The sequence below is a fragment of the Falco peregrinus genome, chromosome 7 (assembly GCF_023634155.1).
Source record: "Falco peregrinus isolate bFalPer1 chromosome 7, bFalPer1.pri, whole genome shotgun sequence".
NCBI lineage: Eukaryota > Metazoa > Chordata > Aves > Falconiformes > Falconidae > Falco > Falco peregrinus.
This window is the reverse complement of record NC_073727.1, coordinates 69164743-69179578: the sequence shown is the minus strand read 5'-3', so window position 1 is coordinate 69179578 and position 14836 is coordinate 69164743. Positions and strand designations below refer to the sequence as shown.

Sequence of the window (14836 nt, the reverse complement as noted above, 5' to 3'; positions counted from 1 at the left end):
CCTTTTTTTTTTTTTTTTTCATCCCGCTCCCTAGAGACACATGCTGCCTAATCCTCCTTCCTGTTTGGAGTAAGGATCACCCACAACTAGGTGCCCACCCAGGTAATGAGCAGATTGGAAGCAGCTAGATTTCATGTGCTGCCAAGATAGGCACTCCCACCTCTAATCTCACATTAGCCACACCAAACTAGGGGAAAACCATTAGTTCCTATTCTATCAGCTAATTTTTTTGGATCACCACTTGAATTGCTTGATACAATCACTGCAACCTGATGTGTTGGTTCTGAACTGTAGCTAAATGCCTAAAAAAGGGAGAATGAGAAAGAAGGTGTTATGTACAAATAAGAAATTACTTTGCTTCTATATACAGCATCTGCAAAATTTCTACATTAATATATTCTTTATAGTTCTCATAGGTTTTGAAAAAATGGAGAAAGTTCTTAGGACAGCCGTCAGAAAACCAGTCTTACAGTGTAAGCCTTAAAGAGTACAACACATCCAATTTACCAGAACAAAAGCTGAAAGGTACCTTGACTACTATATATAAATATTCAGTAGTCATAGGGATGTTAAAATTGTGATAATCTAAAGATACAGAAGATGCAAGTTTTGCAGATCAAGGCAGTAACTTCATTAAGCCAGGTTGCACAGCCAGAAAAGGTGCACAAGCCTCTGTGTGCATGTTTTTCAACAGGTCACTGCAAATAATCAGTTTTTCATAGACACTTGTTCAGAAAACAAATCTGGAAAAGGGAGTTTTCAGTCTTACTGACAAAGGCATAGCAAAAGGAAGACTGGCAGCTGAAATTAGACAAATTCAACCTTTCCACAACATTGCAATTTCCTAGCACTAAGGGTAATTAAATATTGGAACGGCTTACCAGGGGAGCTGGTGGACTCGCCATTGCTTGGAGCTTTAGGACGAGATTAGATATCATTGTAAAAGAGATGCTTTAATCCAGCTTCTGGAAGTTCTCAACATGCCCATAACACTTGCAGCTCTGCATTAAGACAATGACTATAATCAAATCTCATACTTTAGGGTTTCAACTGATCAACTGCAAGGGTTATAAAGAATTTCTTTTTCCTTTCACATAAAAAACCAGACAGATACTTTGGTGTGGTTTATATTCTGATCTGTCTCTGAAGTAGCAGTGCCCACATCTACAGAAAACACAGGGGGAGCTGATGCAGTGGCCAATGGTTATAGGGAAAATAATTTTTCTTAGCCTGAAATTCACAAAGCAATCATATCCTAAGGTAAGCTCACATGAACTTGAAGCCATCTGGATGCAAACTACCTCTGACCTGGGAACTGTGTGATTAGGTCAGTGCAGAACCAGGTTTGATCTGTCTGTCCAGCTAAGGGCCTGGCATTAGCAACCACTCAGCACTGCACTAACACGGCTATGTGATTTTTGGAAAGCAGCCATTTCATGCTCTGTAGCTGGCTGAGGGTCAAATGAAAAACTATTGGGTCACCATACCCTCAGAGATCTTGTTAATGAACCTTGTTGGATTAGCTCAAAGGGAGTGCTTTCCCCAAGGTGAGATAGAGATCTCAACTGAGTTTGTTTTGTGTCTGTTTGGTGTGAGATACAAATTACCTGTTAATACACTAGGATCATCTGGATGTATCTCGTCTAATTAACTAATTGTTATTGAAGAAGCATAAGTAACATCTTGATCTTTTCTGTTTCCTGAAAGTTAACATGCTTTAGTCTAACTAGAGTCATCATATCTACACATAGGTATCAGGATGGATCTAGAGTTCTGCGTTTTCCAGTATAACTTGATATATAAGCATCCCTTTTGGTGTTTAATTTAACTACATCTGTAACTATACGATCTACACTATTTTAGCAGAATACTGTCATGACTTAATTATTATATGCAAGTAAAACTGAAGACAAGACAGGAAATTCTGCTGCTTTTACAGCTTTGTGTGAAGAGAGTATGTCTCAACTCTGTCAAATAAATCCTAAGTGAGAAATGGTTCCTCTATCAATTTCTGTGAGCTGCACAGTGGCATGTCCATACTGTGAGTCTCCAGATAAAGATCTATTTAAATCAAATCCATGTTTCCAGGCTTTTATTCTTCTCAGCTACCTATACTACTCTCCTACATCCCTTTGACAGCAAGTTAGATTCAAAGATATTTCTATCTGTGCTAAATAACGGCCATTTGATGGAGTTTTGCACAGCTACACCTGGAATGTAACACAGGCATATAATTCACCTCTCCTGCAATTCAGAACATTTTCCATGCAGAATAAGGATGATTTCTCTTTACCACAGTTTTGAAGCATACATATTAATATAAGGCAGTGTTGTCAGTAGCAGTCATTATCATTATGTTAAAATTGTCATATTTCAAAGTAAGAATGGGACACACCATGATTGCACTATCTAGTGACACAAAATATTCATGTAAAACAAAAGACGACTCAATTTTTAAAAAGGAGAGGGGGAAAAAAAAAAGATACCCTGATACTGCTTGTCTCAATGTTTATCTTACTGATACATGCATACTTTTGACAGAAATTGTGAAGATCATATTTACAAGATGGCCCTATTAAGTAGTACATTGTACCACAAGTATCCTTACTCAAACCAAACCAGACTACCCAGAATAAGAATCTCCTCATCTGGGACGAAAATGGCAAAATCTGCACTTACAGTTTTCTGACTTTTCAAACAGACATCACTTGGTCTGCTGCTGTATTTGAGTACAAATAGCTCCGACAGACTGTACCCGGATCTGCTCCACACTGCACACAAGCGTCATGATAATGAACTTCTAATCTTTTTTGATCATTTGTTCTACTGGGATTCTTATAGCATACATAATGCTCACAATGCAGGAATACTTGGAAAACCTCAAAAAAATCTACTGTCCCATAATTTTTAAAGAATGGTAGCTTAAAAACTGAAGGCAGAATAGTGTATTATGCAATAGACACATTAGAAGCCAATTATATAATAAAGACTAACATTGTTCTAATGATAGATAACATCACAAATTTTGACTAAATCTCTTTGGGATACAAAAATCATGCCTTAGCTTTTACAGCTTCTTCATTTGACAAATTCAAGAGAATTTTGAGTACAGGAAACACCTGCACATTTGCAGCAGAGGAAATTTACCTTATCTCACAGAGTGCTTATTTATATTCCTCCTGTGCTAAAATTTTTACCCGAGTAACACAGAAGTTCACATGATCACTGAGCATCAAATTCTCTGTATTGCTGCTAAAAAACTCCCAACTCAAAATGAATTGTTAAGAAATCATAGTTGTAAGATTCTAAAATTTTAAGTGGACTATTTCCAAAGGTAATGTTCACACAGCATTAAAAATGGATGTGTACAGTAGAATCCAGAGACTTGACATAATTCTGTTATCCTTTCTTCATTCTCTACTGAAAATTATAAAATTATATTCTTACTGTTCAAAACTTGTTTCCTATACATTTCTGGTTAAGAGAACTGGAAACTCAGTCTTGTAGTATTTGAATCTCAGCTTTCCTTAAACATTACCAGGTGGAATTTTTTTCTTCTTTACAAAACCAGATGCAAGTTTGAATTAACTCAAAAATGTTTCACTAGGATTTTGTATTTTGAATTAATGCTTCTTCCACCTTGGTTTGTTTAAGATACTATAGTTAACATTTAAAGCAATTTTGAATTTTATTCTTTAGACTAGTGCACATAATAGCTACCTCTTCTTCATTTATCTGAAATTTTTTAAAAAAATAACAGTACAATTTTGACATGTAACAAAATGCTGTCAGAGACACACCAATTAAATTTTAACACACACACCACCACCCCCAGAAAACTCAATAAACTCGGTATAAAACAAACAAATAACAATCTAATCTAGCTGTCCACTTTACCTGGAAATGCATGCCCTGTTAGAGAATCCAAATCTGAAATTAAAACAGTGAAAAAATAATCTTTAACACTAATTTAATATTAAAAAAGCCCAAAAGATCAAAAACAAACCTGGCACCAAATATCACATTATCACCAACATCAAATTTATATATATTATTTTGTTAAAGCAAAAATAGAACACTTAGCATTACATTACAGTTTTTCCTCTCCATAATTTTGTAAGGATTTAAAATAGAATCTAAAGGTGAAAGTCTTGGACACCATTAGAAGCTAATTTACTTTACTATGACAGATATACCAGAATTAAATAGGATTTTTACAATAGCTTTAAACAAACCCCTGCTTTCAGATGCTTGTATCTTAAGTATAAGCATTTGTTCTGAGGTTGTACATAAGAACATTATTAGAAATCTGCAGAATGCTTTTTAGATTATAACATTTTAGAAAGATGTCCTTTCTTGATCATAAAAAATAGACCTAATTTTGTCTATCCTAGTGTTCATTTTTTTCCCCAAAAATTAGCTGTTTTTTTTTTTTTTTAAAAAAAGAGAGCTTCAAGTATTCTTGCTGACACCAGAAACAGTATAAAGTAAGGCTTCACTGGTCAAGTCCTATCTTAAGAGAGAGCAGGAAGACATACCAGTGACATGGGTGGCACCAGAAAGGCCAAGAAATTTCAAGTAATTGTCTTTAGTTTAGGTTTATATTCTACATTTTAAAAATCAGACAAAAGCAAGAGTTCTTTACAGAGAATTAAGCCAATAATTTTAGCAAAATGATGCAAAAAAACTTTATTAAACCAAGATTTATAGTTACAGTAGAATAATAAAAGGGGGTAAAGTCTGCTGCCTGTGGAGGGAAAAACTGAAATGGCCATCCCAACTTGCACTGGGACCAGAATTCAGAATTTCACATTTGAAGTGCTTTGCCATACCTTTGGAAATTCCATGTTCTTAACAAAGACATATTTAGTAACTTTGAGGAGTTACACTTGGAGATTCACTTGTAAATCTACAGCCAGAACTAATAGAGTAGTTAGGTCTGATAGAATATGGTCACAATACCAGGTAGGATTGCTATTGCATTACCAAGCTGTAAGGCTAATTCTCAGACATACATGGCTGAAAAAAACCCCTTCAAGGGTAGTATTCTGTCATGCAAGACGGTGATATAAGCACATTTGGGAAACAAGCCCTGTTGTTCGGAGCAGTCCACCAGTTCCAAATTAGCTCACTGAGATAGCACGTGTGACCCACAGACTGGGCTTCCCATTATCTCAAGTGGGATGGCAAAGGGATGCAGCAGCTGTGCCCTCTTGGAAAAGCATGGTAGGCTAATGGTGGCTGAACAACTTACCCTAGTATGTGTACACATGAACTCACTTGGCTTTTATAGGAATTGAATGTATTTATTACCAGTGCCTGGAAAGAGGTAGCTGGCCAAACTAGGTACTTTATTAGAAAGTGCTAGCACCATTTTCAAACTACTTCATCTTAAAAAAAATTAAAAAATTGTTTCCCGATTGCAAAAATCAACAGATACAAGATTCTAGGCTAATGGTTTAGGCCACAGAAATCCTGAACTTTTAGCACAGTAACCGATTCTAAAAATTATTGGGAAAATATTTACCAGTGAACCCCTGGATATACAGCTTCTACTGGAAGGCAGGAGGAAAGTGTGCTGAGTTTTATAACTGTTTAAATGAGATAAACTTCCTGAGAACTAAGAACATGCTTGTGTTGCAAGTGAACGTGGGAGAAAACCAACCCAAAATGTGATAAATATACTAGAGAGAATTGCTTTCCAAAACCCAAGATAGTGAACACAATGCACTACTTAACACTTCCAATATACGTGGTCTCAAGCTTTTATCATGCCAAACTTTATCATAAACTACAGCAGAAAGAAAAACTTCTCAGCATTTTTCCTTCCAGAGCCTGAGAGACAAAAGAATTTTTTTCCTTGTAGGAGCCTATAAAATCCCCACCAAAAACAGATTATGCATAAATGGAGTCCCTAGCTATGCAGGGACCACTCTTGGACAGCACACAGACTTGAGGCAGCCACCATGCAATCTGGATCATCCCCCAAAAACATGTAATACTTGAATTACCCAAACTGCTGTCACTGTGCACGTGCTGTGGCTATACATCCTGCCACAGCAAAAATGTGTTTGAAAACAGCTGTTCTATGGCATTCTACTGACTAAAGTATCCCGATGCAAACCCTTAAAACCCAAGAAAAAGAACAGGAAAAAACCCCAGTCTTCTTATAGCAGTGAAATAATATCTACTCAGACAATGGGATTTAAAAGAAAAAATTCAAACCAAAAAAGTGGGACTTGTTTCTGAGAAGTGCGTGTACATATTGTGACTTGCAGCAGAAATCACTGTAAAAATGCTGTTCTGAAACTAATGCAGATAAAGCAAATGAATTAGGTATTTCATCCAGCATAAAAATAGCGCTACTTTGTAATACTCAGTGTTGAGCTAACAATGTAAATTGTGGGTGGATGTGTTTATTTTCTTACAAGTTGATCTACACTAACTGAAAACAATGTAATTTGTCACCCGAGCACGTGTCCCGTGTGAACTGCTAAATAAAATCAAACCTACTTCACTAGCTGAAACTGGAAAAGTTTATGGTATATTGAACCCACAAATCATGATCCACATGCCCCAATTCCATCATTACATTTCACAAAGAATGATATGAGCTGACACTGCCTAGGCAGGCAATGTAAAGTTTCCCATATAAAGATAAATACAGTGTGCAGCACTTCCCTGCTAGACTTCAATATATGCAATTACTGCAGTTATAATGGAACAAAACCTTTGCTGCGACTGAAACAACTGGAGTATTCAGTCTCTGCCATAAGATTTCTTCTACTTTATGTACTCCAAGGGCAGGAGAAAAATAAAAATTTCCTGTTATTGTTCAGAAGACTTCACAGTTTCTTGGAATGATTTTTAATTAAGTAAGCCTGGTCAGGTGGAATCTAATTTTCCTCCATTATATTTATTTAATGAATTGGCTTGATTTAGCACCATTTACTGTTATTTTCATACAGAAGACTTTCTAAGCAAAGAGCAGGAATATGAGATGAAACTGGAGTACATACAAATTAAGTACATTTTCATCCCAGTTTTAAGGCAAAATAGCTAGCATGTCCACAGTAGCAATTAGCAATGAATTCTATTCATGCAATCCATACCTGATTGATACTGTAAACTATTGATTTAAATAGAAAAGGCAGCAATGCGATGATAAAGCTGACTTCCATTTATATTGTATAGCATGCTTTTTCAAAAGGGAAAGAGGATATACTTCTCAGGAGGCAGTATCTTTGGTACATCACATTCTTTTCATCAGCTCGGTGCAAAACAGACATTGGAGATAGCTTATTGGCTTGAAAACTTGTACTAATTGCTTTTTCCTAGTGCTGATTAGCAAAGGTGGAGTCCTGTCCATATCTTGCCTCCAAGGCCCTGTTCCCCCCATTTCAAAAACCGCCTACGCTGCACAACGCAGTACTTCCACTTGTACAGTACTCCTACCGCTGTGCTTACAGTAAAATATCAAAGCATGGTATAGCTGCTACTGACGTGCATTGGCAGAGTACCAATGCCAAATGAATGGAAGGGATGATTTGCACAGTGCACAGGAAAACATATTTAAGCTGCAGAGCACATTTAAGTCATTTAACATTAAGGGCTATCCACAGCGAGACAATGAAATACCAAACCATCTCTGGGACCTGACACCTGCTTAGAAAGGTTAGAAGCTAAATGAATGCTAAATCATGCTCTTTTGAAAATAAAAGATTTCTTCCTGCTTCTAAGTGTTTAATAGATATTGCCAGCAGGAAATTTGTGTCTCTGCTTTACTAAACTTCCACAGCTAGACTCAATCTTATTTCACTAAAAGCCCATAACCAGGCAGCAGAACTCAGGAGTTCTTCTGCAATGCTCGTATCTTCTTTAAACACAAAGAGAGGAGTGAGGTGCAGCCCTTCATAAAATTGGGAACATGAAAGAAGAAAAATAAAAAGGCTGGTCACAAAGAAAGTAAAGAGCTGACATACAGATTCAGATTTATGTTTCTTCAGTAGAGGTGTCTTCAAGTGAGCAAGGTGTCTAAACTTCCATTAGCTCCAATGAAGAAGGTGAAATTGAGTCAATTACATCAAAAAACAGAAATCAAACTTGGTCCGATGAATAGTTAGAACAGCTCCTTCCATTGACAAGATCTCTAATAAATATAGAGGGAGCTTAGACAACTACCTACATAGGCTACAGAGTAGGCATTTGGAGCTGAATCTCACCACAAGAATATTTATAAGGAAAATAATCCTCATAAATGGATGTGGATCCGAGACAGCCACAAGAATAATATGGGAACGACTTAGTCATGAAATATTAGCTGTTTCACAGTTTGTAAATCTGATAGCCTCAGATCTCTGCAATGGATAGATAAAATAAGTCCTAGACAAAAATAAACTTTGTCCAATCAGCCTCTAGTGCAAAAACTCACTGGTCATTTTCTCCACTCTTAAAATCATAGGATAATTATACAGGATGATGCTTGCAGCCTTACATTTTGCCTTCTGATTTAATGTTATTCCAGCAGGAATGTGGACAATGGGCACAAACTGAAACACAGAAGGGTCCATCTGAACACTAGGAAACAATTTTTTTATACTGTGAGAATAATATAGCACTGGTACAGGTTGCCCAGGAAGGTTGTGGAGTCTCCTTTCCTGGAGATACTCAAAAGCTGTGTGGACATGGTCCTGGAGCACCCTGGGTGGCCCTGCTTTAGCAGGGGGTTGGACCAGATGACCTCCAGAGGTCCCTTCCAACCTTAACCACTCTGTGACTCAGATAATACGAATTGTTGAAACAACCCAAGGGCTGCCTATGGCCGCAGTGGTGACAGACCAGAAAGAAATATGCATTTTTTTCTGATGAAGGGATTGAATTGAGGGAAGCAGATTACAAAAAAAATGATTAGGAGACCTTTTATTAATAGGGCTGCTTTTATCAGTAGAATCCATCTGTTAATGTTAATAGCTGGTAATCGTTCACACTGCCCATGAAGGTCTTTGCTCACACAGCTCACTTGCACTTACACACAGTTATCCCCTAGTGCACAGCTGGGAGGCCAATCCCAGCTGTTCATGCAGAAGCACAGGGTCGTAACACCACACAGGTGCTTTTAGATGGGTATCCAGAAAGCCCCTCAAAGGGTCCTTCATTTCCTCAGGTGCATATGTAATCCTGCAACCTGTCTGCATGTAGCAGCAGCCTGTTGAATGTTGTCCCATTTATACAACCGGCTGTTGATGCCAGTGTGGGCAGGTAGCCAGCTGTGGCCAACTTTTGGTGCCCCAAGTTTATCAATTCTTGCACAGCCAGCCAGACTGCCAGTCTCAGGAGCTTAGCAGTGCCTGGGAGACCATTGCATGCTGCCCTCTGCAGCCTGTTGTACCCTCCTAACTCTCTCCATCCATACACCTAGGTATGTACAGAAATCACTCAAACAAGCTCACACAGAAGGCACTTTTCTGCGGTCCGGCCTCTCCCCTGCTACACAGTATGCTTTAGCAGAAGAAGCTAGTGGGAGACCTAAACCCCTGTTATTCCAGATGCAAATTTATGCCTATGTAGTAGTTGTGATAATCACAAGAGCTGGTAATACTACAAAATGCACATTATCCTTAAAAGATTCTATTTAAACCACCACGATAAAGGAAGAAAATACACTTCCAGATTTACTAAAGCACCTTATTAAAACAAAAATCTCTCATAAGATACAGTTAACTTTTTGGCACCCCTTCCCATGGACAGCAAATATTAATTAAAAGTATTATCCTTCATTTCCTTTGAATAATTTCAATTCTGTGCTCCTGAAGCTGTATTTAGTAGGGGGTCTGTGTTAAAATGTCACACCCTCTATACAGAATGAAAGATATATTACATTTAAAAAAAGTGTAAAAATCTTCAATTATATCAAAAATATTTGATATATTAGACAGTTGATTGTAAACATATCCTCCAGGTTTAGTCTGACCTGACTGAGCTCCTTTAGGAGGTCCATAATGGTCTATACATCAGAGAAGAAAAAAAACACAGGATCTACTGAGACTAGCCAGCTTAAGTGGATCATGGCCTGCTTCTATCCCTGCACAAATTATGTTTTCCTCATTCCTTTACTGAGTCTCATTAAAAAAAACAAACCCAAAACACTAATGAAAAACACACACCAATTACAAATAGAAAAAGCCAAAACAGATTCCTTACATTCTGAAAGCAATCATTAATCCATTTTCTCTGTCTGCTGATCTCAAGCAAGCTGCCTGCTTCATGCTTCCTAGTATAATTGTGGCCTCAGGACTGATTTATCCAAACTCAATACAGGTTTTTTAAATAACATCTTAAAATACATCGTAGAACCTACAGCTGCACGCAGCCATCTCAAGATCAAGAACATTAATGCTTTCCACAATAGCTATCATCAGGAAACTTGAAGTACATCATGGCTGAAATCCCAGGCCCTGTTTCCTGCAGCGATGGGCGCTGTGCTGACATCACAGCAGCACCCACTCTACTCAAGTGCAGAGAGACACTTTATTTAGGCAGCGTTCACTAGCACTTCGATAGCAGTGATGGAGGACACTTATCATCAGTGGTAGGTATACTGCAGGTTGGAAGCCCCCACGGTCCACCACAGCCTTACTGCTCCGTATTGAGCCAGGACTTCCCAGAGACTACCACAGGCAACCTGTTCTCACCACATTTAATAATCCCAATGCTATGAGGAAGACACACTGTACCTACAGGCACACTGTAATTGGGAGTGCTGCAGCTCCTAAATCCCACACAAGTTCATTGTGTACATGAGTAAAACTCACATATAGAAATTAAGTTTCTCAGAAACACTAGTACAAGCATTATCCATACCTTCCCCAGTGACTTCCACTGGTGTAGCTGTTTTGGCCATGAAAGGTGAAAGAACTGACATCCTAAAGTACTTCAACTTAGCATCTCTACAAGCATTATTAAGCTCAGGAGAACTTTTAAAATCATGTATGGCTGATCAATGATCAGCCAGCAACTTCGAATCATTCAGGTTGGAAAAGACCTTTGAGATCATCAAGTCCAACCATTAACCCAGGACCACCAAGTCCACCACTAAACCATGTCCCTAAGTGCCACATCTACACATCTTTTAAACAGCTCCAGGGATGGTGACTCAACCACTTCCCTGGGCAGCCTGTTCCAATGCTTGACAACCCTTTCAGTAAAGAAGAAATTTTTCCCAATAACCAATCTAAACCTCCCCTAGCAAACCTTGAGGACATTTCCTCTTGTCCTATTTCCTTGTTATTTGGGAAAAGAGACCAACACTCACCTTTCAACAAACTACTTTCAGGTAGCTGTTGAGGGTGATAAGGTCTCCACTGAACCTCCTTTATTCCATACTACACAACCCCAGTTCCCTCAGCCAATTCTCATAAGACTTGCACTCCAGGCCCTTCACCAGCCCTGCTGCCCGTCTCTGGACACGCTCCAGCACCTCTGTGTCCCCCTTGCAGTGAGGGGCCCAAAGCCCGACACAGGATTCCAGGTGCGGCCTCACCAGTGCCCAGTGGAGGGGGGCAATCGCTTTCCTAGTCCTGCTGGCCACACTGTTTCTGGTACAAGCCAGGATGCTGTTGGCCTTCTTGGCCACCTGGGCACACTGCTGGCTCATGTTCAGCCGGTTGTCAACCAGTACCTCCAGGACCTTTTCCGCAGGACAGGTTGCCAGCCACTCTTCCCCAAGTCTGTATGTCACAGCACTATCAAAACTAGCTGGCTACAACATGGCTTTTACCAACAGATATGAGGTTAACATCAATAAGTAGTTCCAACACCTTCCCCCGGCACAGCCAGCAACCCCCCACAAGGCCTCAAAAGTTCATCTACTCTCCATGCTGTTTCTTCAGCCTCTCCAGGCCAGTCCACCCTGCTTCTTGCCTCTGCTGTGTCCTAATTCTTCTTTCTCCAGGCTCCTATTCCAGCCAGCCGTTGCTCATCCAGGTCCCCAGCTTCTCACACGGCCTCTCCTTGTCTCTTCTACATCCAGGACACTCTCTCTCCTCCCTCTGCTTCTTCTGGGTCTCTCTTCATCCAGTACTCCACCTCCAAACCCATTAGATCTATTTAACTACTTAGCAGGAACCAGCCACAGCTGCATATTATCCACATCAGCCAACCCTCCGCCCCTGAAGCCAGCCCACAGCTGTATATTATAAATATTAATTAACCTGCCTTCATTCCTCTATAATACCTCTACAATTCCTCTGCATCCTGTAGTGTTGCCTGGGGTTGTTGTGACCCAAGTGCAGGGCCCTGCACTTCTCCTTGCTGAGCCTCATACAACTGGCCTTGACCCATTGATCCAGACTGTCCAGATTGCTCTGCAGAGCCTTCCGACCCTCAAGCAGATCAATACTCTCCCCTCCACCCCAGCTTGGTATTGTCTGCAAACATAGGGAGGGTGCACTCAATCCCCTCATCTAGATCATCGATAAAGATACTAAACAGAACTGGCCTGGATACAGAGCCCTGGGGAACACCAGCTGTGGCCACCTACAAACTGGATTTAACTCCATACACCACCACTCTGTCGGCCCAGCCATCCAGCCTGTTTTTACCCAGCCAACAGCACACCCATACAAGCCATGAGCAGCCAGTTTCTCCAGGAGAATGATGTGGGAAACGGTGTCAAAGGCTTTACTAAGGTCCAGGCAGACAACATGCACAGCCTTTCCCTCATCCAGCAAGCGGGTCACCTTGTCATAGAAGGCGATCAGGTCAGTCAAGCAGGACCTGCCTTTCATAGACCCATGCGGACTGGGCCTCATCACCTGGTTGTCCCTCAAATGCCACATGATGGCACTCAGGACGATCTGCTCCGTAACCTTCCCTGGCACCAAGGTCAGACTGACAGGCCTGTACTTCCTCGGATCCTCCTGCCAGCCATTCTTGTAGATAAGCATCACTTTTGCTAACTTCCAGTCAAACAGCACCTCCCCGCTTAGCCTGGACTGCTGATCAATGATGGAAAGTGGCTTGGTGAGCCCTTCGGGCAGCTCCCTCGGTGCCCTTGGGTGGATCCCATCTGGCTCCATAGGCTTGTGTGTGTCTAAGTGCTGTAGCAGGTCGCTGACCATTTCCCCTTGCATTACGAGGGCTTCACTCTTCTGACCGTCCCTGTCTTCCAGCTCAGGGGGATGAGTATCCAGAGAACAACCGGTCTTACTGTTAGAGACTGAGGCAAAGAAGGCATGAAATACCTCAGCCTTTTCCTCAGCCCTTGTCACTGTTTCCCCCTGCATCCAGTAAAGGATGGAGATTCTCAGTAGCCTTCCTTTTGACGCAGACGTATTTACATAAACATCTTTGTTTTATACATCAGCAACCAGATTAAGTTCTAGTTGTGCTTTGGCCCTTCTAATTTTCTCCCTGCAAAACCTCAAAACATCCTTGTCCACCAGAACTGCCTGCCCCTTCTTCCAAAGCTCACAAACTCTCTCTTTTTCCCAAAGTTCTAGCCAGGTTGGTCTTCTTCCCCACCAGCTTGGTTTTTGGTAGGTGGGGACAGCCTGACATCTAAAACTTTCAAGAAAGTTTTTATACTAAGCAATTTTTTAAAGGACATTTGTAAATTTATTCTAGTGTCACCATAACTAAAGCCTGCAGATAACCAGGATCTGTGGCGCCATGGTTAGTACAGTACTATTCTGGAGATAATAACCTAAAGACTTAACTTTGGCCCAGAGCTGATGTCTGTCCCGCTAGCTCAAAAGGCAAGTACTACTCTTTCCTATCTGTCTGGAAAAGACTTTACAGAAAAACACCGTTTCCAATTTAAAGAGATGGCACAGACTGCCGTGGTCTAAATTTATTTAACTTCTGAAAAACTGATATTTGTAGGTAAAACTTCAATATCTGACAGTAAATACGTGCTAGAGTTTTGAGAGTCTAGTCGAGTCTGACCTATGCATGCAATCAGGCTATCTTTCCATATGAAAAGTTAAAACTTATATTTAATTTGCATTAACATGGAGCATATGCATTCCATGACTCAGGAGAAACAATGCCACAATACACATCATGGTATGGTGATATTTTAAATCAAGCTATCAAATTTTCCAGACAAAACCCCTTTACAATAGATGAAGTGAAAATATGCGAAAGAAAACTCAACTTGTTTATGTAATGTTGAAATATTTGTGAAATCTTCTGATGAAATTCTGGAGGTATGCACTGGTGATGAAGTGAAGTGCATATAGATGAAGTGAAAATGCGTGAAAGAAAACTCAGCCTGTTTATGTAATGTTGAAATATTTGTGAAATCTTCTGATGAAATTCTGGAGGTATGCACTGGGCAAGTGAGGAGTCTCTAACAGAGGTTTAATAATGCTATACCAAAACTAAAATAAAAATCAAAATGCCAATGTTTCCTGAAGTGTGCTGCAAAATAATGTATCTGCTCAGTTTTATTGCAGTTCCTTTCCAAATGTGCTTTCTGCATGAGAAAGGCAAGAAATCCTGTAAAATTCAGCTGTCTCACTTTTTACACTGCTATTTATGTCAAACACTATGACATGTCTTTTGGAAGCTGCTTCTTCATTTTGTCAGATTCTTTCAGTTTATCTCATTCTTTCTCTTGTTCTGGAAATGCCTCTTCTCTTATACTTTCCCTGCTTTTTAGTGACTTAGCTTTTCCCTTGAAATTTGTATAAATATAAGCTCATGAATCAGCAGGCATTTCTAAACAGAAGAGAATTTTATTTCATTTTCACCTCAGCATCAACTTCCCTTTCTCTAACTCATGTCAGATTGCTTTCAGGTTTGTGCTCAGCTTGATCTGATCTTTCATATATCA

The 14836-nt window shown here is 39.8% G+C and overlaps 1 long non-coding RNA gene across 1 annotated transcript in view; it reads right to left on the bottom strand.

The window, feature by feature from the left end:
* Window positions 1-887: 887 nt before the first annotated feature.
* The window catches only part of LOC129784923 (uncharacterized), a 181899-nt gene continuing 167950 nt past the window's right edge, over window positions 888-14836 (bottom strand). The window contains exons 3-4 of the long non-coding RNA XR_008748194.1: window positions 3898-3930; window positions 888-1001 (exon numbers count right to left, since the gene is read on the bottom strand). This is a non-coding gene — a long non-coding RNA (uncharacterized LOC129784923). The remainder of the gene's footprint in view (window positions 1002-3897; window positions 3931-14836) is intronic.